This window comes from Peromyscus eremicus, chromosome 9 (genome assembly GCF_949786415.1).
Source record: "Peromyscus eremicus chromosome 9, PerEre_H2_v1, whole genome shotgun sequence".
Classification (NCBI taxonomy): Eukaryota; Metazoa; Chordata; class Mammalia; order Rodentia; family Cricetidae; genus Peromyscus; species Peromyscus eremicus.
In genome coordinates, this window is record NC_081425.1 from 40,787,574 (window position 1) to 40,810,583 (window position 23,010).

Sequence of the window (23,010 nt, forward strand, 5' to 3'; positions counted from 1 at the left end):
GGCAAATTGGATCCTAATAAGGATGATGCTTTAGTGCTTCTTGTTTTTGCTAAGATACAACTGCAACATTTCAGAAGAACTCACCTGGGCATTAATTCAACAAGAGATGTTGGTAGGAACATTATATTTTCCACGTTCTAATATCTCAGTGAATGTGTTGCATATAAAGAAGAGGAGCAGCTGGATTGTTTCATTCACCAATGTGCTTGTCATTCTTACTTCAGGTGAGGCTGACTAATCCCTATGCATTTAGAAATGACTATTTCAGTGTCTCAAATTATTGTATATGGTAATTTTTAAAACAAAATGCCTATCATAAAGTAATGAATAAATATGCGTCAATATGAAGAGTTGATATCAGAACCTATCCTGAAAAAAAATTGTAACAATGTGGGTCCTTATGGAACTTGTTTAAGCAATGTCTAAGAAATCAACAGCTACACTATAAACAATTAAAACCGGACATAATCAATAGTCCCCTTATAAAATTAAAAATACAAGTTCCAAAAGGGAAAACATCCTGAAAATAAATGAATATGGAGAAATTTAGAAACTATATAAAATACATCAAGCACTAGTAACATTTGAACATTAGAACTCACAGTCTGCTGAAAAATAAGTGATGTAACTACTTTCCATTAGTTTAATTGTATCTATTAAATCTGATTGCTTCTATAATTATAACATACACACACACACACACACACACACACACACACACAGACAGTTTGTTTTCCTCAAGAGTGACAGTATTAGTCAAAAGAATTCGAACTGCAAATAACACACATATGCATCAATAATATAATAGACAATAAAGTTGCATCATAGACAAAAAAAAAATAAGTGGGAATAAACAACTGACACACGGAAATTTTAACCAATTTCTCAATCATTGTTCTGAACGAAAGAAACCATGAGAAATGAGTTCTCTATCACAGTTAGTTCAGAAGAACAAACTGAAATATAATAGAGAGCTCAAACGCTGTCGGGGAGCTTCTGGGATGCAGATCAAGATTTACTTCCAAATATTACAGACATAATTCTCTTTTATAAAAATGCCTCTTGATGTTCATTTTAATTTTACACTGGGTGTGTATGTATGTATGTATGTGTGTGTTCATGTGTGTCTGTATAGAATTACAACTTTAAAAAAAAAAAAAAACTTTTAACCAAAGACTCTTTCAGAGGTTAAGTCCTCTAACAGAGGACCCATGTCTGGTCTCTAGCACTACATTTCAGTGAATTATCATCTGGGGGTTCAACATCATCTTTGAGCACCAGGCATGTATGTGGTGTACAGAAAATCATGCAAGCAAAAGTAATAATATAAACAGAAAAAGATTTTTTTGTGTTATTTAAATAGGAAGTGGGAAATACAATAGAATATATGATACATCTAGGAAGAAATAAAACTGCAAATTCTAATTCTTAATTATCCATGATATTATTGATAGCTTTGCTACATTACACAATTATATTTTTTACCTCATTAAATCATGAAAGTAGTAAATCAGAAACATACATTCCAATTACAGTAAAACAAATATCTGTGGAGGTACTGTTTATATTTTAGGCTTTCTCATGAAAGAAAATATGTTTTAAACTACTACTTGTTGAGTGCTTGTTGTGTGCCAGTATTGCTATTAATTATTTGTGCACCAAAATAAGTTTACTAGAATCATAGAAAGCACTTGGTAGTAGTGGAAATATGATTGAAATTCAGGCTTCAAAATTCGTTTCTGAACTCTTGTAAAGAAAAAAATTAAGATTACAATATCACCTGCTTAACAAATAAGGACTCAGTATATGTATACTACAGACTCATTTAAAATGGTGATGGTCCCTTTTGTGGAAGCACGGTGAAAATGATAGCAATCCTTTGTTTACCAAGCACTGTGCTAGTCATCCAAAAGGCAGATAATTGCATCATAGGAAGTCTCAACTGTCAGAAATTCTACTTGGTAGAAAAGACAGCCTCTAGGAAAATCATCATAGCTGCTGTATGTTTTATCAAGGAAGTCTACTGAATTCATTAACATGCATGATAGAATACAAGGTGTGCTGGAGAAACAATGAGACCAGTGTGATAGAACTAAGGCAGCCAGGACATATCTAGTATGAAAGGAAGACAGGGGGAAGTCAGGGACACGATTGATTTATAGAACAATAGAAACTGCCAGAGTCCAATTATTGGACAAAGAATTTGGATGAATGTTGTGTTTAAACAAAGCTTATGTCATCTTGAGTAAATGTGGCTGAGTGCTATAAGAAATAACAAAGTTATCCTAATAATAAACAAACAAACAAACAAACAAAAATAAAGGAAGTTTGCATATGATCAAGAGATAGGAGAAAAGGTAAAGAAAACAAAGTCACAGATGCTGAAGCTGTCATTCCACTTGAGTGGCAGATTTTAAAGTTTTGCAAACACATAGTTTCTGTATCCATAAAAAATGGTGAAATAAACAGTCCTGTACTTTTCCTCCATCAGTGAGTCATGTGGCGATTCAGTATCAGTGGTAGCTCTTTATACTCTGGTCATTCAACAAATCCTTGAAGCAAGAGTATTCAATGACTGTTATTTCCACTGTCCAAGTCAAGAGTCAGTAGTGGCTGAGAGGTTACAGGATTGATGCTGCTGGGATTCTGAAAACATCTCTCCCCTTAAGCTCCTGAAGGCAATGACATCGCCTTTATACCATCTTGACATTCATTGCTTTTTCTCATATCTCTATAATAAAATGCCTGGTGCCTGAGAACCTGACACACATCAGCCTCCAGTCATCTTTGGAGGACTCACAACCACCTTAGAGAATCCAGAGTGACATGTGGTTCAACACCTTGTGCTGAAATTACGGCAGTGACAAACCAAGGTGACTCTAAGAGTTTTGTGTTCATTGAAACTTTGCTAATTTAGGTAATAAAAAGTTTAAAAGCAACAGATGTAAAATTGACATTTATAAATATGTATTTGTCAAACAATGCAAATTATTTCAAATTTACCTATGCTCTATATGCTTTTCATAGCCATTGAAAAAGATATAGAAGCAATAGGTGTGACAGACATGCAAATTTTGCGGGAATATGCTCAAAGTGGAGTAGGAATATACTGCACAGTCTCATGAAATAGTGGCACCATTGTCCTACAGTTGATCCTTAGAGCCAGGCAGGAGGATGCTGATAGGGAAGTTATAAACTGGATGTCTCCATGGAGTAAGAGTCTGATTATTTATTAAAACCAAACCTTTCAAGATTTCAATCGATAATTGTTACTATTGAGCACTTAATCTTTGCTGGCTTTTTTCTAAGTAAATGGCAAAACTTCCCAATTCAATACTCCTGGCAAACATACTAAACTATGGTAATTACTCCCATTGAAAAAGAACCTAAGGCTTCAAGGAATTTAGTGAGCTCGTGTTAATCAAAACTGAGTCTTAAAAACAGTTGTTCACCCTTTCATAAGACGACTCAATGGAAAAGACATGTCCATATTCGTATGAAGTGGATGCAAGAATTTGGACAATTTAGAAAGCGATGTTACAGTCCCCCTCAGACTCTGTAGTCAGTTCCTTAGAAACAAAGTTGCCATACTGTGTTTAATTTTATGTTTTCCTTTATCCGATTTATAACAAATATTGAAGTACATGGTTTCAGTAAATGGCAGGAAATAAGTTTGTGAAAATGGGAGCCCCAGAAGCAACTTGAACCAACAGTCTAGAGATTTGATCAGTGATTATATGTGAGAAAGACTCAGGTACCCAAGGCTTCCCTTTATCTAATATCATTATGCAGGAAAAATACTATTTGTAATGTCATTTGTGAATATATAAAAGAAAACAATACTATCTCTGCAAAAACGTGTAATTTTGCATATATATATATGTATATATATATATATATATATATTTCATAATTACTATGTAAAAAGCATTTCAAAGATGTTGACTCCAAAAAGATTTTAAAGTAGTAGCCTATTCTAATATTAATATTATTTCATGGGTTCATTTATTTTAAACTTTCTTCTTATGTTTTTGATGAGAAACTTCAGTACATGTATGTAAAAATATACATACAAATAAATATAAATACATTTTTTGAAAAGTAACAGTGGGTCAAAAGTCCTTAAAATTCACCAAGAAATCCTGAGAATTTTCCCTGAGACAAGCTCACTCCTGCTGCCCTTTTCTTACAGGGGATTCACTTTAGACAATTTGTGAATGGTTTTGCCATACTTTGGTTACATAAATATTTTTGAAAGCTACCTTCTAATTCACCGTTCAGTCAGGTATTTCTCAAAAATCCTGGAGTCTTCTATTAGAAATGTAACCAGAGGGGAAATAGAGTTCCTGTTTTCCACCCTCTAAGAAGGTAGGAGCCTAGCTGAGGGAGAAAGGGACACAGAAATGTAAGCAAGTTTTAAAACTACCTCTGGCATAAAGATAAGAAAGGCTTACTTATTGATTTAATATGAAATAACAAAAAACATACAAATAAAAAAGCAGTAAATGCTATTTAGCTTCTTCCCCATCCCAGCACTTTAAACTCTAAAATTGTTTCCTTTATCAGAGTTAAGCTTGACCCCTCTGTTCTATTAAAGCAGTCTGAGTATCTTCCTTGCCTCTTTAATTTTGGCAAGAATAAGTTTTGCTTTGGCAGTAAGTGGCAGTAGATACAAAGATACTAATTGGATATCACTGACCAACCATGTTATTTCAATAGCAAAGAGTGAAAATAATAAAGCAGACATCAGTGTGATATGTAGTATTGCATGCAAGTAAAGAAGTACTGTAGCTAAAAGTTGTCCTGTGCCTGCCCAGCTCCTGTGGTCCTTGGTCCCGCTCAGATCCAAGTAAACACAGAGAGGATTATATTAATTAAAACTGCCCAGCCATTAGCTCAGGATTACTACTGACTTGCTCTTGCACTTAAACTCAGCCCATTTCTGTTCATCTATATGTTGCCACGTGTTCTGTGCCTTTACCTGTGTGCCATTACATGCTGCTCCCTGGACAAAAGGATGGCGTCTCCTTACTCAGCCTTCCTCTTTCCAGAATTCTCCTTGTCTGCTTATCCTGCCTATACCTCCTGTCTGGCTACTGGCCAATCAGCATTTTATTAAACCAGTGTACAAAAGCATTATCCCACAGCAGAGAACAAAGTATACAGTGGCAAACAGTGGAGCGAGTTTTGGAGGCAGATGGAGAATTCTAATCATTCCATAAAACGAAAAGCTGAAGTATGTTATCAGTTTGTGCCTCTGAGGGTGATCTCAAAATCTGCTGAGTATAGTCAGCAGAACTTAAGGAAGATTATGAATGATAGAAATACGTCATCGATTCATTGAATGGAGTATAAATAGATTATTCAACTACTGTTTCTATTGAGTTAATAAATATAACAGGACCCTCCAGTCCCTATAATGAGCCATCAGTAGACTGTGGTTTCAAATTTCATAGAAGAGAAATCACCAAGCCTGGCCTAACTCCTCTTTTCTGCCCTATTTTCTTCATTTCAGTGTTTATTGGTGAACTTATTTAGGCCACTCCACGTAGTTAAAAGGAGATTTATTTAATGGCGTAACTTACAAATTAAGGGATAGGTAGGGGGCGGGGTCTGGGGAAGGTGTATCACAGTCCAGCGGTGTTCTCTGGAGCTCTGCTTTGTCCACCTCAACCATCCAGGGTCCTGGAACCAAGAGAGTGTTCACCGATCCAGATCTCGGGTCCCCAGGTGCCTCCCTTGGCCCCGCCTTGTAGGCGTGACAGTTGCCGAAGTCTCAAAGGGGGTTGGAACTTCCAGAACAAAGCTGGAATGGCTACCCACTACATCTCCCCCTTTTTGTCTAAATAAGAAAGTTCTAACCTAATACAAGACTATATACAAAGGAATGGTTATCAAATATTATCCAGGAATAATGAGGGATAATGACCTAGATAAGATGGAACTACAACCAATGCAAACAATATCAAACAAGAAACACATATTAAAATCCAGAGAAGTATAGAGCATAGGTAAATGGCATGTTACAAAGATCATTCCAAAAGGTGTCCTATCCTAAAGAACCTGAATCTAATACTTAATATGTTCTGTCTACTAAGTTGTAACTATAACTGCTAGTCTTCAATCCCATCAAAGACCTGAGAAGGAATATAATGGTACCTGAGAAATGGTAGATGGATGCAAGCAACTTTCGGGAATCTTGTGAGAGTAGACCGAGACAGCTGGCAGCCTGGACAATCACCTAATGTTTCTCAGCATTGTTGGTGCATTCAAATTGGCTACAGGCCTAAAGTATCTGACAGACCATTTTCAGAAGCAGGAATTCTGAAAGACCATCTTACCCTGTCTTGGCAGAGTACAGTGGTCGCTTTCCTTGTGTCCCGCTTGTCCAGAAAGGATAGCATTGCATTTGTACTGTCAGCTGTCGAGGCAAGGGCAGTTCTTTGCCCAGTAGGCCATTTTGTGCCAAGAAGACAAACTTCCAAATGGAAATGTCTAGAAGCCCAACATTCTCTCGGGATCAAATTGGTGCAGCCAGGAGCAATTGTGTCTCGCATCAACAGAATTCTAAGTTATTTAAATGCCATATTCTCTAGGTCTATGAAGTGTTTGAAGATTACCTGTCCATCTGACCTATGTATCTGTAAATCTGTATAACCTGACTAATGTAACTATAGAGATGACAAGCATAGGTGACTATAAATCTACAAGTCTTATCTACCGAAATAACCTAAGGACTAAGGCTTCACATAAACAAGGTAGACAGTCTATAAGCAAGTGTATGGTAAAGAATGATGACTTCAAAATTGTGACAATACACAAGATGTTATAACAGAGGTAGGAGTGTATAGTGTGATATACAATATGACAATAATCTTAAATATATATCAATATTTATAACAGAGGTAGGAGTATGTAGTGGGATATGCAATATGACAATAATCTTAAATATATATCAATATACCGAATATCCTAAACAGAAGTAGAACATACATAAAGTATGACAGATATAAATTTACATTTGTATCAATATACAAATATTTCAAATAAGAGTAGAAATATATGTACATTATACCAAGTATAGTTCTGTATTTGTATCAATATACAAATTATCTTAAACAGGAATATAAAAATAGTTTACATTTGTATCAACATATAAGAATCCATAACAGTGCAAATTACAGTGCAAATTATTTAAGGCTGCTATTTTACTAAATTTGTTTACTATTATACACAATAATCTACCATAATATCTTATACCTATACATTCCATTTCTTCTTTTCCTTTTTTTTTTTTTTTTTTTTTTTTTTTTTAGGAGTACTGAGTTTAATATTTCCTTCCACCCCCAACCCTATAACCATCATCCATAACCCTGAGAATTATGAAACCTAAGGGAGAAGGGGCGTCGTTTTCTTAAAATTGCTTCCTGCTGTTTAGGGGGTGATGTTATCTCTGTTGGGTACTGTGAGAAAGCGCAGATAGTTAAATTTCAGTTAGACTAACTGTAGGTTCTTCAGCAAGTCTTAGAGTAATGGGTAAGATTGTCTGAAATTCTGGTAAGAAGTGTAGTATGATGATGATTACCATGGCATCATTCTGGATTGGGTAGAGTTGTTGTTGGGGCCCCATCTTCCTTCTGGAGACTTCTGAGATTGCTATTAGAAAAACTTATTTGTTATCAAAATGGAAGATTTGGATTTAAAGAGGACATAGCATGTAAGAAAGGATTCTGAGAAATCAAGAGTAAGCATGGAGAGAATTAGAATCTAGAAGACAATGGTCCCTTTTTATTGGTTTCCTTCTGTCCCACACCAGAGGGCTCTTCTGATATGGTACTGAAGAATCTCTCAAACTTTTCTTTTAGCAATGTGCTTGGGTTTAGAGAAGGAGTGAGCCAATTCCATCTCCAAAGCCAGCTTGGCTTATAATTGAGTTGGAACCACAACTTTTCTATATTGATAGAGAGATAGATGTTAGACAGTGAGATTTTACCGTGTGTAGATTGGTACCAATAGATTCTTTCTTTCTGCTGTAAACATCCGGATATCCAAGGCCTTATGATTTTTGGAAGATGGGTATTTCCATTATCCTGGAAAGACAAAAACAGAACCCTACCCCAACCTTGATTGTTAAATTTTTCTTACAACTTGTAGAGATGTCACATTGGTGGATGATCTTTTACTTCACCTCATCAAGGGGTTTTTCCTGTTCAAATCAAATTTTTATTAATTTTGTTGGTATCCATAGCTTTTCTTCTCCTGCAGAAACAAAGGCAAAACCCCTTCCCCAACGTAGAACATATCCAGGTTTCCATTCTAAGGTCAGCACATCCTTAAAATAAACTGGTTGGTTTAGCTCGGGAGTTTTGTCTGTCGTCCAATGTCTCTCTGCAGCTGTTGTTCCTTTCTCATCAGCATTGAGAAAATTCAAGGTTAATAAAGCACTATGCAATCTATTTCTAGGAGTCATTGTTACCTGTTGCTGTTTATTTAGCATATCCTTTAAAGTTCGATTGGATCTTTCTATGACTGCTTGGCCTGTGGGATTGTGTGGTATACCTGTAACATGCTTTATATTGTAATAAGCAAAGAATTGTCTCATTTTATTGGAGACATATGCTGGAGCACTGTCTGTCTTAATTTGTACAGGTATCCCCATGATGGCCATAACTTCTAATAGGTGTGTAATCACAGAATTAGCCTTTTCAGAACTCATAGGAGTTGCCCATTGAAATCCTGAATAGGTGCCAATGGTATGATGTACATACTTTAATCTTCCAAATTCTGCAAAATGAAACACATCCATCTGCCAAATTTCATTTCTTTGTATACCTTTTGGATTGCTCCCTGCAGGTAATGAAAGTTGGTTATAGATGGAACAAGTAGGACATTTTTTCACAATATCCTTAGCCTGTTGCCAAGTGATGGAGAAATCCTTCTTCAAACCTTTGCTATTTGCATGGTATTTCTTATGAAATTCTGAAGCTTCTAGCACATTACCTATTAGTAACTGATCAATCTCATCATTACCTTGTGCTAGAGGTCCTGGCAGACCTGTATGGGATCTGATATGTGTTATATATATAGGATGTTCCCTTTTTCTGATGATTTCCTAAAATTGTATGAATAATGAAGTTAATTCTGTATTATCAGGAATAAATTCAGCAGTTTCAATATGTAAAACAACTCTCTCTGCATATTGAGAGTCAGTGACTATATTGAGGGGTTCTCTGAAGTCCATCAGTACCATAAGAATGGCATACAGTTCTGCCTTTTGTACAGAGCTATATGGACTTTGTACCACTTTACTTAAGTCTCCTGATTTATATCCTGCTTTCCCTGATTTATTTGCATCAGTATAGAATGTGAGGACTCCAGAAATTGGCTTTTGTCGTACAATGTGAGGAAGGACCCATTCGGTTTTCTTTATAAATTCTATTCTCTTGCTTTTGGGATAGTGGTTGTTAATCTCTCCCAAAAAGTAACTGCAGGCTCTCTGCCAGTATTCATTATCTTTCCATAGTGATGAAATTTCTTCATTAGTTAAAGGTACTACAATTTCTGCTGGGTCCATTCCTGTCAACTGGCGAAGTCTTAGTTTACCTTTTTGAATCAAATCAGAGATCTTTTCTATATAAGTCTTTAATTTCTTATTTGGTTTACGTGGCAGGAATATCCATTCCAATATAATATCTTCCCTCTGCATCAAAACACCTGTTGGGGAATGTCTGGAGGGGAATATGACAAGAATGCATTTAAGTTCTGGATCCACACGATCCACATGTGCTTCTCGAATTGTCTTTTCTACTAGAGCCAATTCCTTCTCAGCTTCAGCTGATAATTCTCTTGGACTATTTAATTCTTTGTCCCCTTCTAGAGTATTAGCCAAATTTTGTAGTCCATCTTTGGGTATTCCCATGATACCCAGTAAGTTGGAAATGCTTCCTAATAACTTTTGAAAATCATTAAGAGTCTTCAATCAATCTCTCCTTAGCTGTACCTTTTGGGGTCTAATTTTTTGTAGCTCTATCTTATATCCTAAGTAGTTAATAGAATCTCCTCTTTGTATTTTTTCAGGAGCAAGTTGCAGTCCCCAGTGAGGCAAAACTTTTTTTACTTTTTCAAACATGCTTTCTAATGTATCTAACTTTGGATCAGCTAATAGGATATCATCCATATAGTGATAAATTATGGATTGTGGAAACTTTACACGAATTATCTCCAATGGTTTCTGCACAAAGTATTGGCACAAAGTAGGGCTGTTTAACATTCCCTGTGGGAGGACCTTCCATTGATATCTCTTGACTGGCTGAGAATTGTTATAATTAGGTACTGTGAAGGCAAATTTTTCTCTATCATTTTCTTGTAAGGGTATGGTAAAGAAACAGTCTTTTAAGTCAATAACTATTATAGGCCATTCTTTAGGTAGCAGAGAGGGCAAGGGCATCCCAGTCTGTAGGGAGCCCATTGGCTGAATTACTTTATTAATAGCTCTCAGATCTGTCAGCATTCTCCAATTACCAGACTTTTTTTTAAAAACAAATACAGGAGAATTCCAAGGGCTGGTAGATTCTTCAATGTGTTGAGCATTTAACTGCTCTTGAACCAGCTGTTCTAAAGCTTGTAGCTTCTCTTTTGTCAAAGGCCATTGTCCAACCCAGACAGGTTTATTAGTTAGCCATTTTAAAGGTAAGGCAGTTGGTACTTCTGAGAGTTCAACAGCAGTTGTGCTCTGTTTGTGAACAGCCTGAATGCTTGGTGCCTGATTTTTATAGCATGCGATGATATTATTCCTAGAAACATGCATTGGTCTGTATTCTTTTTCTGAAAGTGTAGGAATTTTAATCTGGGTATTCCACTGTTGTAACAGAACTCGGCCCCAAAGATTTACTGCTACATTTGCTACATATGGCTGCAGTCTTCCTCTCTGTCCTTCTGGCCCTATGCATTCAACCCATCTCGAACTCTGTTTTATCTGAGATAGGGTGCCAATCCCTAAAAGTTGGACATCTGCCTCTTGAAGAGGCCAATTCGGATGCCATGATTTTGGTGTAATTATAGTCACATCTGCACCTGTGTCTACCAGTCCCTCCATAACCAGGCCATTAATTCGAATTCTAAGCTTTGGTCTTTGATCATTTATGGAAGTCTGCCAAAATATTTGTTTTATAGTGTTCTTTGTAAACTGTGATCCATCCATCAGAGCTGTTTTATCATCCATTGCAGTATCGGTTTTTACATTAGGCAGTGGTTTATTCAGTTGTCCTGGAGAGGAATTTCTTCCACAGTGGCTGGGAATGTTCGTACTACATTTGATTTGGGGGCCTGCAAGAGGCCCCCTGAGGCGTTTCCCACCAGTAAAGGGTTACCTCGTATATCTATTTTTGATCTGCACTCACTGGTCCAATGTCGGCCTTTGCCACACCTTCTACATAATCCGGGAGGTGGTTGGGGTCTCCTGTTTAGGCTATTCCTAAAAGGAGTATTACTCCTAGGATTACCCCATGTACATGGTGTACCACATTTAAAACATTTGGTAACACGGGGCCTTCTTTCACCTCTGGGATTTGTCTCTCCTATCCAAGCTTCATTACTGTAGTTACGAGACTCAACACCATTAGTATACTGAATCCATTCTTCCAAAGGAGCTGATCTGATCTTTAATGGTGTAAGTATTCTTCTGCATTCTGCATTAGCATTGTCGAACGCCAAAGACTCAATTAATACTTTTCTTAATTCTTTATCCGATACAGCTCTTGTTATAGCTGTGTTCAGTCTTTGTAAAAAATCAGTGAAAGGTTCATGCGGTCCCTGAAATATCTTTGTGTATACCTCAGTTGGTTTTCCAGGTTCTGGAATTTTTTCCCAAGCATTTAGAGCTGCTGTACGGCATAGGGATATTGTATGTTCATCATAAATGGCTTGTACATTCCTGTCAGCAAAACATCCCTCACCAAGTATTTGATCTTGGGAGATCACAAAACCTCTGAGTTTACCTTGTTGTTCTAAATTTTTTGCCTCTTCTCTCAACCAGCTTTTCCACTGTAGCTGCTGACTATATTCTAGAACAGCTGAAATTAACTGATGCCAGTCATCTGGGATGATTCTATGTGAGGTAGACCACGAATTTAACAATTGTTTTACGTATGTGGAGTGTATCCCATACGTAACTACTGCTTCCTTTATATTTTTAAAGTCCCTTGTTGAAATTGGTTGTAATGTATATGTATTATAAGGCTCGGGGTGTGTGTCATCCGCTGGCTTCTCATGGATGATAACAGGATAAGCCATTGTGTGAGAGCCATTTGGAGATGTTACAACCTCTATGGTCTTGCCCTTCTGCTTATTAGGTCCCTTGTCATGTTTACTGAGAGTTTCTTCTAAGGCCTACAAACGAGCACCTAGGGTCTGTTCTAGGGAGTGAACCTCCTCTCTGGCAAGGGACTCCAGATTTCTCATGGAATCATAGAAGTTTTTATGTTCCTCAGAAACACATGATTCCATGGACCTTATCTTATCAATTAATGATAATCTTTCTTCCTTATATAGTGTCTGGAGAGTTAGTGTTCTGTCCATTAAATATTCACATTTATTATCAATAAGATCAATTTTTGGTACAAGCCTGTTTTGTAAATCCTGATTAGCAGATTCCAGAGAAAGAATCTTTTTCTCTAAGGTCTCATTGCTATCCATTAAAGCAGATTCCAGAGATAGAATCTTTTTCTGTAAGCCTTCATTGGTAGTTTTGAAAGCCTATAAATCCTGGTTAGCAGATTCCAGAGAAAGAATCTTTTTCTGGAAGCCTTCATTGTTAGTTTTGAAAGCCTGTAAATCCTGGTTAGCAGATTCCAGAGAGAGAATCTTTTTCTCTAAGGTCTCATTGCTATCCATTAAAACAGATTCCAGAGATAGAATCTTTTTCTGTAAGTCTTCATTGCTATCTTTGAAAGCCTGTAAATCCTGGTTAGCAGATTCCAGAGAGAGAATCTTTTTCTCTAAGGTCTCATTGCTATCCATTAAAGCAGATTCCAGAGATAGAATCTTTTTCTGTAAGCCTTCATTGTTATTTTTGAAAACCTGTAAATCCTGGTTAGCAGATTCCAGAGAGAGAATCTTTTTCTGTAAGCCTTCATTGCTCTCGCTTAAAGCCTGTATCAGTCCCAATAATAACTCATCTTTGTTCTTGTTTTTAAACCAGTGTTTGAACACTGTGTGAATTATTACGATGAATGCCAAAATGGTACAGGCCAGATATGCCTTAGGAAGGTCGTATATTTCCAGGAAGATGTCATTCATCATACAGGCAAAAAGGTTTTCAAATTCTTGTGAAGTAATGTTGTCAGCCATATTACAAGAATTACTCAAAATTTGTCAGTCAATTTTAAGGTGTAAAATTATCAGGTACTTTTACTTACCTTTTGTGGTTTTGGGAGGTGTAGTAGCACTTTTCAGCCAGCAGGTGGCGATGATACAGCTCCAAAGCAGGGCCTGCTGGTGATCTTGGCTGACTGCAGCTCGCTGGAGTCAAGATGGCAGAGCCGAGCCGCAGCTGGCGCGCGTGCACTCAGGAAGCTGGGGAGTGCCTCTTTCGCTGGTCTCGGGGCTAAGCTAGGGAGCTGAGACCGGACTAGCTGCTCCCTTTTTCGGGAATGGAACCGTGTGGGTGTTCCCTGGTTATATGGAACTTTGCAGGCAGGTTTAGGTACCGGCTAGCCGGGGAGGGGGCTGAGGGCAGGAGCCACCCAGGCTTTTGGAATTTGCCCCACATGAGCGCCAGATATTGGTGAACTTATTTAGGCCACTCCACGTAGTTAAAAGGAGATTTATTTAATGGCGTAACTTACAAATTAAGGGATAGGTAGGTCGCGGGGTCTGGGGAAGGTGTATCACAGTCCAGCGGTGTTCTCTGGAGCTCTGCTTTGTCCACCTCAACCATCCAGGGTCCTGGAACCAAGAGAGTGTTCACCGATCCAGATCTCCGGTCCCCAGGCGCCTCCCTTGGCCCCGCCTTGTAGGCGTGACAGTTGCCGAAGTCTCAATGGGGGTTGGAACTTCCAGAACAAAGCTGGAATGGCTACCCACTATAAGTGTTGATATGTAAATGCATTTTGCTTAATAAATCTCAGTATTAAACTATTTTGACTATTATCTGTACCAAATTACAAAGTCAAATATAATGTTTACATTAAACTGAAGGAAGCTGTATGAAAGATATTATCATAAAAGCTGAGACTAGAGAGGTCATGGGCCGTAGGGGAAAACTTACTACAATTAACTTGCTAAAGACAAATAGAAGCAAAATGACTCTCAACGACATATTGTGAGTATTGCCTCTTCAGAGGATCTTCTTATAGCAGGTATGAATTAACACAGAGACCCACAAATGGAGATGTGAAGAGTGAGAAACTTTGGAGCACTTTGCCCTAATTGGGATGTCTTTTATCAAACCCTCACTTCAAGGCTCAGTGATCTACGAGGAAAAGGAAGCAGAAAGATTGTAAGAACCAGATGTAGAAGATGATGCTAAGGGGACTACATCTTCCAGATGCAAGACGACTCAATACATATGAATCAACAGAGATTGTGAGAACATACATGAGACCTACATAGGTTCAACAGACAAAGTACCAGAGAAGGGATAGTAGACACAAATCCTATTCAATTTTAAAAAGCTATTTGCAATTGATACCTGCTGGCAAAGGGGGAAAAATCAGTTTTCTCCAGTGGAGTGTCAATGCCTATATCAAACACAGTCCAGGTCAGGTTTAAGGCCCAGAAGTATTTGGGCAACACACAAGAGACTTCATGCTTTTTGTTTGTTTGCTCATTTTGTTTTGTTTGCTTGCTTTGACTTTTTGTTTGTTTGCTTGTTTGTGAGGTTTTTGCTACATTTGACTAATATTTATCATTTTTTAGTTTGTTTTGATTTTCATTTTTTATTCTATTTTTGTATTGTTTTTCTTTTCCACAAAAGAGAAGACATGAAGTGTACGTTAAGGAGGTGCGGAGGATGTGAGAGGAATTGGGAAGAGAAAGAATATGACCAAAATACATTGCACGAAAAAAAAAATAAGAAAAAGTAAGTATTATTAAAACAATTGAAAATAGTTTTTCTAAAATCATGCAGATTTGTCTTTATATGTAGGCAACCCGTCTATGAAGTAATCTAGAGAAAGAAAGATGAGGAAAAAGACAGCCGATTGCCATAGAGCTTCCAGGAAAGTGTACACAGTAATCCAGAGCTGCTGCTGCCAGGCAGTGGGCCACACTCAGGCTACACTTTTGAAGTATGTTTGTAAATATTTACTAAAATTATAGACTCTGCAAAACAAAATAGAAACATAGCAGATGTTTTGAAAATAAAAAAAAAGTGAATGAGTAAATAAATACACACGGGGGGGGGGTAGGGTGGGGAGGGGGGACATATTAGACCTTTATTCTTCCTCAGTAATCTCATACACTTCTGTAAATCATATTTTGACCAAGAAAATACCCTTGCCCAAGTGTATGCTTACTCATTTTTAATCATAGTTGCTAAATTAGACTAATATTTTTATCCCTCCTTGCATTTTTGTGAGATTTCCATTAATTTAAATAGTGTATATTTTTGTTTTGTTCTTTCTTTTTTTGTTTTTTTTATTAATATACAATTACTTGATAAGGGTTTGTAAGGCCAAATTAAATTGTCCATTTTGATTGCTTGTTGTTTTCAATCAGGCAATTTGTTGTTGCAATAATACAAGTGAATCCTGTGCTACCAATGAGGTATTTTGGATGATGTTTCTCAAAGCTAGACAATTTCATTGACAAATACAGAATTTTAAAAATACACAAAGATGTTTTCTAAGTTCCTGTAAATTTTTCACCATGGAAAAAATTTTTTTTCACTATGATTAAAACATACACAAATTAATGAAAGTCAAGTTGTGTTGAATTTTAAATACAGGTTTTCTGATAGTTTGTATATTGTGACTCAATGTAATTTACTAAAATGCTGACCTTCAGTTTTTACAATACTTTTTTAGTTTTATATATACTATATATTTAAAAATATTTTTATTTTCAAAATAAATATACAATGCCCATAAAATAGAGATGCCAAGTTATAAGAAAAAATGAAAGTATTTCCATTATCAGAAGATTATATTCCCATGTCATTCTAAACATCTAATATTTATCAGTAATGTCCAAATCATTCTCTGTTACATAATATGACAAGGTTATTTCAAAACATGGACTTCCACTCTGTTGGCCATGGTTACATGCTCTTGCTCCCAATGTATTTCTGAGTCAAGTGTTCTAAGTCAGACCAGTGAGGTCTACCATCTACCTGGATCATGAATTCTTTTTCATCTTCGACAATTTTTCAGATTTTTGCTGCATTTTCTTTCATTTGATTCTTGTATCCTTAAGACTTCCCCATCTTCGTGAAGTTTATTTTATGTTTAAATCTCCCTTGGGAACCATCTGCAACCCTGAAGCCCACATAAGTTCTGAGGAAATTTTTGTAATGCTGCCATCTACCTGAGTGGCATGAGGGATCTGAAGCTTCCTGAAACATATGAAACACCAAACAACAAGTAGGTATTTTGAAACGAAACAGCTTGCATATGGAAAAGTTGTTAATCCTGGAACACCAGATTCCATAAACTAGGAGTTATGAGCAGATTTCAACTATTGAATTGTAATCACTACAAACATTAAATAACAAGGTAAACTTTTATCACTTTTTATACAAAAAAAAATGTGCTGTGGATATCGCTCTGTATGCTGTGAATGTGTTGCTCTGATTGGTTAATAAATAAAATGCTTATTGCCAGTAGCCAGGCAGGAAGCACAGGCAACCAAGCAGAGAAGAGAATTCTGGGAAGGGTCAGGAGTCTCCAGCCAGACACAGAGGAAGCAAGATGTCAAGGCAGAACTGAGAAAAGGTAGTAAGCCACATGTTTAAACATAAATAAGAATTATGGGTTAATTTAAGTGTAAGAGCTAGCCAATAGTTAGCCTGAGCTAATGGCGGAGCAGTTTTAATTACTATAAGACTCTTTGTGTTTACTTGGGTCCAAGCAGCCACAGGACCATGGGAGCTGGGCAAGACCAGGAAAACTTCAGCTACAAATATGTGATAAAATGTCCTTGAAAAATGAAAATATGCATCCCAAAGCTCAGTAAAATTTGAATTTATCTGATAAATTTAAAATCTGTATATACTTACAAATAAAATAATGAGAAGAATAACAGAAATGTTGTCATTTTTTTTGAGAAATCAAATAACAGTTCCCTGAAACAGTTAAGGGTCCTGATAATGTGTTGTCTCATTAAAAAGACCAAGTTTATGGAGTCAAACAGCCAAAAATATGTTAAACAAAATATAAGATAGTCAATCCAGCTGTTCACAATGTTAATTAAAGCAATAGTAGTCACTATCCTTTCCAAATGTCAGATACTTTTGAAGGTCAACATAACTGAATTGACTTACACTCTTTTGTAGTGGCTTTGATCATGATAAAAAAGAGATCAGTCTCTTATTAGATAATATATAGAAGAAAGTTAAATAATAGATGTTATGAGAAAAACCAATGACATAGAGATAATTTATAGTTAGTATGCACAAGTGCTTATAATCTATCGATGGCTATGTAAGGACACAGAGTCTGAACTAAGCACAGGAATCTCCTGATTGCCTTCTTCCATATTAAACATAAAGAAAAATGGACTTGTCATTGTTAATTTCAAACATAGGTGATACATAAGATATAGAAAGTGCTAATAGACTTATTTATGTGTGCTGGGCTTCATTGAGAACAGCTTTTGGAACAGCATTATATTTATTTTAATTTGCAATTGTCATGTATAATTATTAAAAAGATTTTTAGACTTCTTCCTTTTGGAGGGAGAAAGAGGTCACAAGGGTGTGGGGTCGGACCTGGGAGGACTGGGAAGTGAGTGTGCTTGGGATTCATGAAATGAAATTCCCAAATAACCAATAAAAACATTATGACAAAAGAGTATTCTCAAATAAATTTTTCTCTCCCTGACATTATGGGAGGAAAAAGCTGAAAGGCTATGGAGCCAAAAAAAAGATAAGATTTGAATGCATATGTACTAATTTCTGTTCAATCTAGTTACACTCCTGCTTATTTCAGTTAAATTATATATATATTGAATTGTACAAGCTGTTTCAAAGGGCAATCTGTTCCAAAGATGCTGAAAAGTGATGAAAGATGTAGAATGAGACAAATATACGTAGCAACAGCCTTGAATAATGTTGGTGTGTAAGTGAAAAGCCAAGCAAATACATTTTGAAATCTGACACGTTAGTTTGCAGCCTCTTTGAAGATGATTCCATATTTTCTCTCTTAGTCTCTTAATAATTCCTGTAACTTTGCAAAATTTAAAATTCCTATAGTTGGAAGATGCTGATTGTTGTACTGCATTGTTCTTGAGTGCATGTCTAGATTCTGAATTATGTTCTATATCAGACATTTGCATTGTTTCTTGTATGTTAATGTCATTTTTGATGTCTTTTTTTGGTGTGGTTTTCATTATTCATTCTTGACAATATTTCCCTTGCTTTTCTAAACTTGATTACAATATTTTTTTTCTTTTGTATGTGTTGTGCTAATAAAGGAATCTTAAATTTGCTGTTTTTAATGGAAATTCTGAATTTTTTGATCATATTTCTTGAACTTGATGCACTGGGGATCAGGGTTTTTTTGGTTTTGTTTTGTTTTTTTTTTTTAATTGGGCAGGGCAGGTTTTTTGTTGTTGTTGTTTTGTTTTTTGTTTTTTGTCCTTTTATATCCTTCTATGTTTTATATACCCTAAGATACTGGAACATGTTTTATAATTATATTTATTGAACTTTATTTTGCATTACAAATTTTTGTTTTGTAGAATAAGATACTGTGCATCTCTAATTTTGTATTTATTTTTCCTACATAGATGATTTTGTACAATTTCTTATTTTGTTAATGTCACTGTATTATATATCCTTTTCTATCATAATGTGATCAAAAGTTCTTTAATTATTCTTAGTGAAATGTTTCATTATGTGTAGCTAGAGTTTTCCTGCCTGGCACACAGTCAGGACAAATCTCTCTCACCTGTCAGCCCCACAGCCGCTCAGACCCAACCAAGTAAACACAGAGACTTATATTGCTTACAAACTGTATGGCTGTGGCAGGCTTCTTCCTAATTGTTCTTATAGCTTAAATTAATCCATTTCCACAAATCTATACCCTGCCACGCGAATCATGGCTTACCGGCATCTTCACATGCTGCTTGTCCTGGTGGCGGCTGGCAGTGTCTCTGACTCAGCCTTCCACTTTCCAGCTTTATTCTCCTTCTTGTCCCGCCTATACTTCCTGCCTGGCCACTGGCCAATCAGTGATTTATTTATTGACCAATCAGCAACACACTTGACATACAGACCATCACACAACAATTATGGGTAAGGAATGTGCCCAAGGTATCCTGCCTTTCCTTTGGAACTATTTGCAATAAGTTGTTACTGGCAGAAGGGAGGCCATTTTTTTCAGTAGTATGGACACTGTTCAGTTGTACTTGCTACAACAGAGGGACTCCTGGCCATGCTCATGCCAGAAACTCTCGTTAAACTCAGGCACACATAGGAAAGCATGTGACTAGAAGGGGAATTTGTTGGAAAGAACAGTTTTAGTAGCAAAGGAATTTTAAGTAGAAAGGAAATGTTGACATGAAAATGACTAACACTCATTATAGAAATGAATGAACCTATCAAAACTAGTAATTAAAATGGTATACAGTTTTAATAATTTATCAGTTTTAAAACTAGTTGTTTTGTTTTTTAACTCTGTTTTAATCTTTTATTTATTTTGATTTGCTGTGATTATGTTATTTCATTTATGTTTTTGACCTGTATATTTATTGCACTTTGTTCCATTTTTAATTTTGTCTTATAATTTTTCTAATATTATTTTTATTCTAAAAGCCATGTATTTTCTATTTTTATTATAACTGAGATAAAATTTGTCACAATTTTGTTTCAATAATGGTTTATATTAAGTATTTGTGTAAGTACATTTTGAAGTTTTAGATTTGCTTGATTCTTTAAATGATTTAGGTAGAAGCAAGTATTAGGGATAAAATGTTTCCTGCAGATCTTGCTCACAAACTAATTTATTTTCTTTTTTGATAAGTATTAGCAAATATATTTTCCAATATTAACTCACTATGTAATTTATATGCCACGGATTCTTCTGCATCTCAATTTCTTCAAAAGCTATAGATTGTATTTTAAATACAAATTAGTTTGTCAAATACACTATGATAATTGCAATCAGTGGTTGTTTATCACACATCATGAGTACACACAATTTAGTGAATTCTGTTCTTCCACAGTAACCGTAACACGTCTATTTTCTGAGAAATACCATCATATTTAGAGTCAGACTCCTCATCAATTTTGTTTATTTCAACAAGTTAATTGAATAGGATAAATTGAGGTTGAACAATAGTTCAATTAAGGATTGTATGAAGGAGGAAGAATGGGTACACTGAATTTTGAGAAAATGCTAAAAAAATATAGTTGTTTGTTCTGCTAAAAAATATGTGCAGGTTGTTCTGCACATCCAAGGCTGTATGGTTTTCTATTTCTAATCATCTGGACATTATTTTATGGTAGAAACAGAACAAAACCAAATTCAATTTATCCAGGTTGGCAGTTTAAGTGAAAAAAAATACATGTAAAGAATCAGACTAATTATGAAATATAATAAAGTGTAGGGTGAGTCAAAGTGTCCATCTGACCATGAAGATAAGCAATTTGAGTGATTCTAAAGTTTTATTACTGGGGAAACTTTAATTGTAGTTGGAAGTTTTTCTGTGTCCCAGAATGCCAGCGGTCAGAACAAATCTCTCCCATTCGCTTCCCCTAAGTAAACACACAGAGGCTTATATTAACTATAACTGCTTAGCCACTCCCTCAGGCTTGTTACTGACTAGCTCTTACACTTAAATTAACCCATAATTCTTATTTATGTTTAGCCATGTGGCTTGGTGCTTTTTCTCAGTTCTGCCTTGATGTCTTGCGTCCTCTGTGTCTGGCTGGTGACTCCTGACTCAACCCTTCCTTTTCACAGAATTCTTCTTGTCTGTTTAACCTGCATATACTTCCTGCCTGGCTACTGGCCAATCAGCGTTTCATTTATCAACCAATCAGAGCAACACATATTCACAGAGTACAGAAAGATATCCTACAGTGCTGCCACTTTTCTGTCTAATCAAAAAGGAAGAGCATTGTTAGCAACTTCCAAAAATCTAGAATGACAGAGACAGCTGGCTGCCTGGACAGTCACCCAAAGTTCCTCTACAATGTTGGGACATCCATCTTCAACCTATAGGCCTAGAATTTTTCAGTCACTTTTTCCTGTATCCTGTAGAATGTCTGGCAGTCTCCTCTGTGAAGCAGGAACCTGAAAGACAATCTCCACAGCAGTCAGGGAACTGAGAGTTTTCAAAGATTTGCAGATATTTTAAATAAAGGAATTTTTACAACATTTTCTTATGATCTCTGAATCTGAAGGGTTATTAAACATGAGAAGGAACTAATTATACACCAGACACAACCCAGAGGCCACAGAGAGTACTTGTTTTCTGATGTAATGGTTATAATATTGAAACAGGCACTGCTTGAGTGAGCAAGTAAACCAGTATCTTTAAGCGGCAGTCCTGCTTTTATTTGAGCTAAAGATGAAGTAGTCTTTGAGAGATTTTTCAGAATAGGATATGTTTTAATAGTGACAAATTGGGCAATCCAGCATGTTATGTGGGCTTAAGGAGCTAAGGAGGTAAAATATTTTGAATCAAGGGGATTATTGTAAGATTTTCATGCAAACAGAATGAAGGGATTCCCACTAGTAATAGCAGCATGGACAATAACAAAAGCTTTCCTTTGTGTTCTACAGAAATGTAAGAATGTGAGGCACACACTTTATGCATTCAAGTATGTCATTTGAAAAGTGAGATTGAGAAAATGAATGGTTGGATATGTAGTGTCAATGACTAGTATTTCAGTCTCTTGGCCATAATTGAAGATAATCAGAATGATGTAAGAATCAAATGATTTTTCTCAAAGACAAAGAACAATTTTGTCTGAAATCATGGTTGCCTGAACATTGAAACAGTGTTATAAGCAATATAAATGAAGGTGGAGAAAATAGCTATTTTATGTTCTAAAACCTAATATTAAAGGAGGCAGAAAATATCATGTTGAAGAAAGTTTAAGAACACAGAATGGCCAATGTATCACAAGAGAGGAAATCAGAGGCTGAAATGAAATAAGATCTTTCAACTCACCCTGTGCATAGTGAGTACTCCTGATACTGTGAACATATACAGCATATGAATATGTACATAAAATATATTACATACATAAACCCACAGGGAAATAGGTAGATACCTTCAAAATAGGTAGATTACCTTCAAAATTCAGATCTTGGTTGTAGTAGTAATAGTAGTAATCATCATCATCATAGTTGAGAGAAAGAGTGTGTGTGTTTGTGTGAAAATATTGATTTATCTATAAGAAATTTATATGGAAGTCTCAGAAACACATTCCAGAAAGGGCAAGTAGAGAGAGGGAAGAACACAAGAACCATCAGTGTGGGAAAATGAGAAACTACAGTGAATTTGACAATAATGCTTCTGAGACAAATGCCCACTGTTTCAGAAGCTGTGGATATCACTCTGTATGCTGTGAATGTATTGCTCTGATTGGTTAAAAAATAAAGTGCTAATTTGCCAATAGCCAGGCAGGAGTATAGGCAGGACAAGCAGAAAAGAGAATTCTGGGAATAGGAAGGCTGAATCAGGAGTCACCAGCCAGACACAGAGGAATCAGAACTGAGAAAAGGTACCAAGCCACGTGGCTAAACATTAATAAGAATTGTGAGTTAGTTTAAACTTAAGAGCTAGTCAGTGGTAGGCCTGAGCTAATGGCTGAGCAGTTTTAATTAATATAAGCTTCTG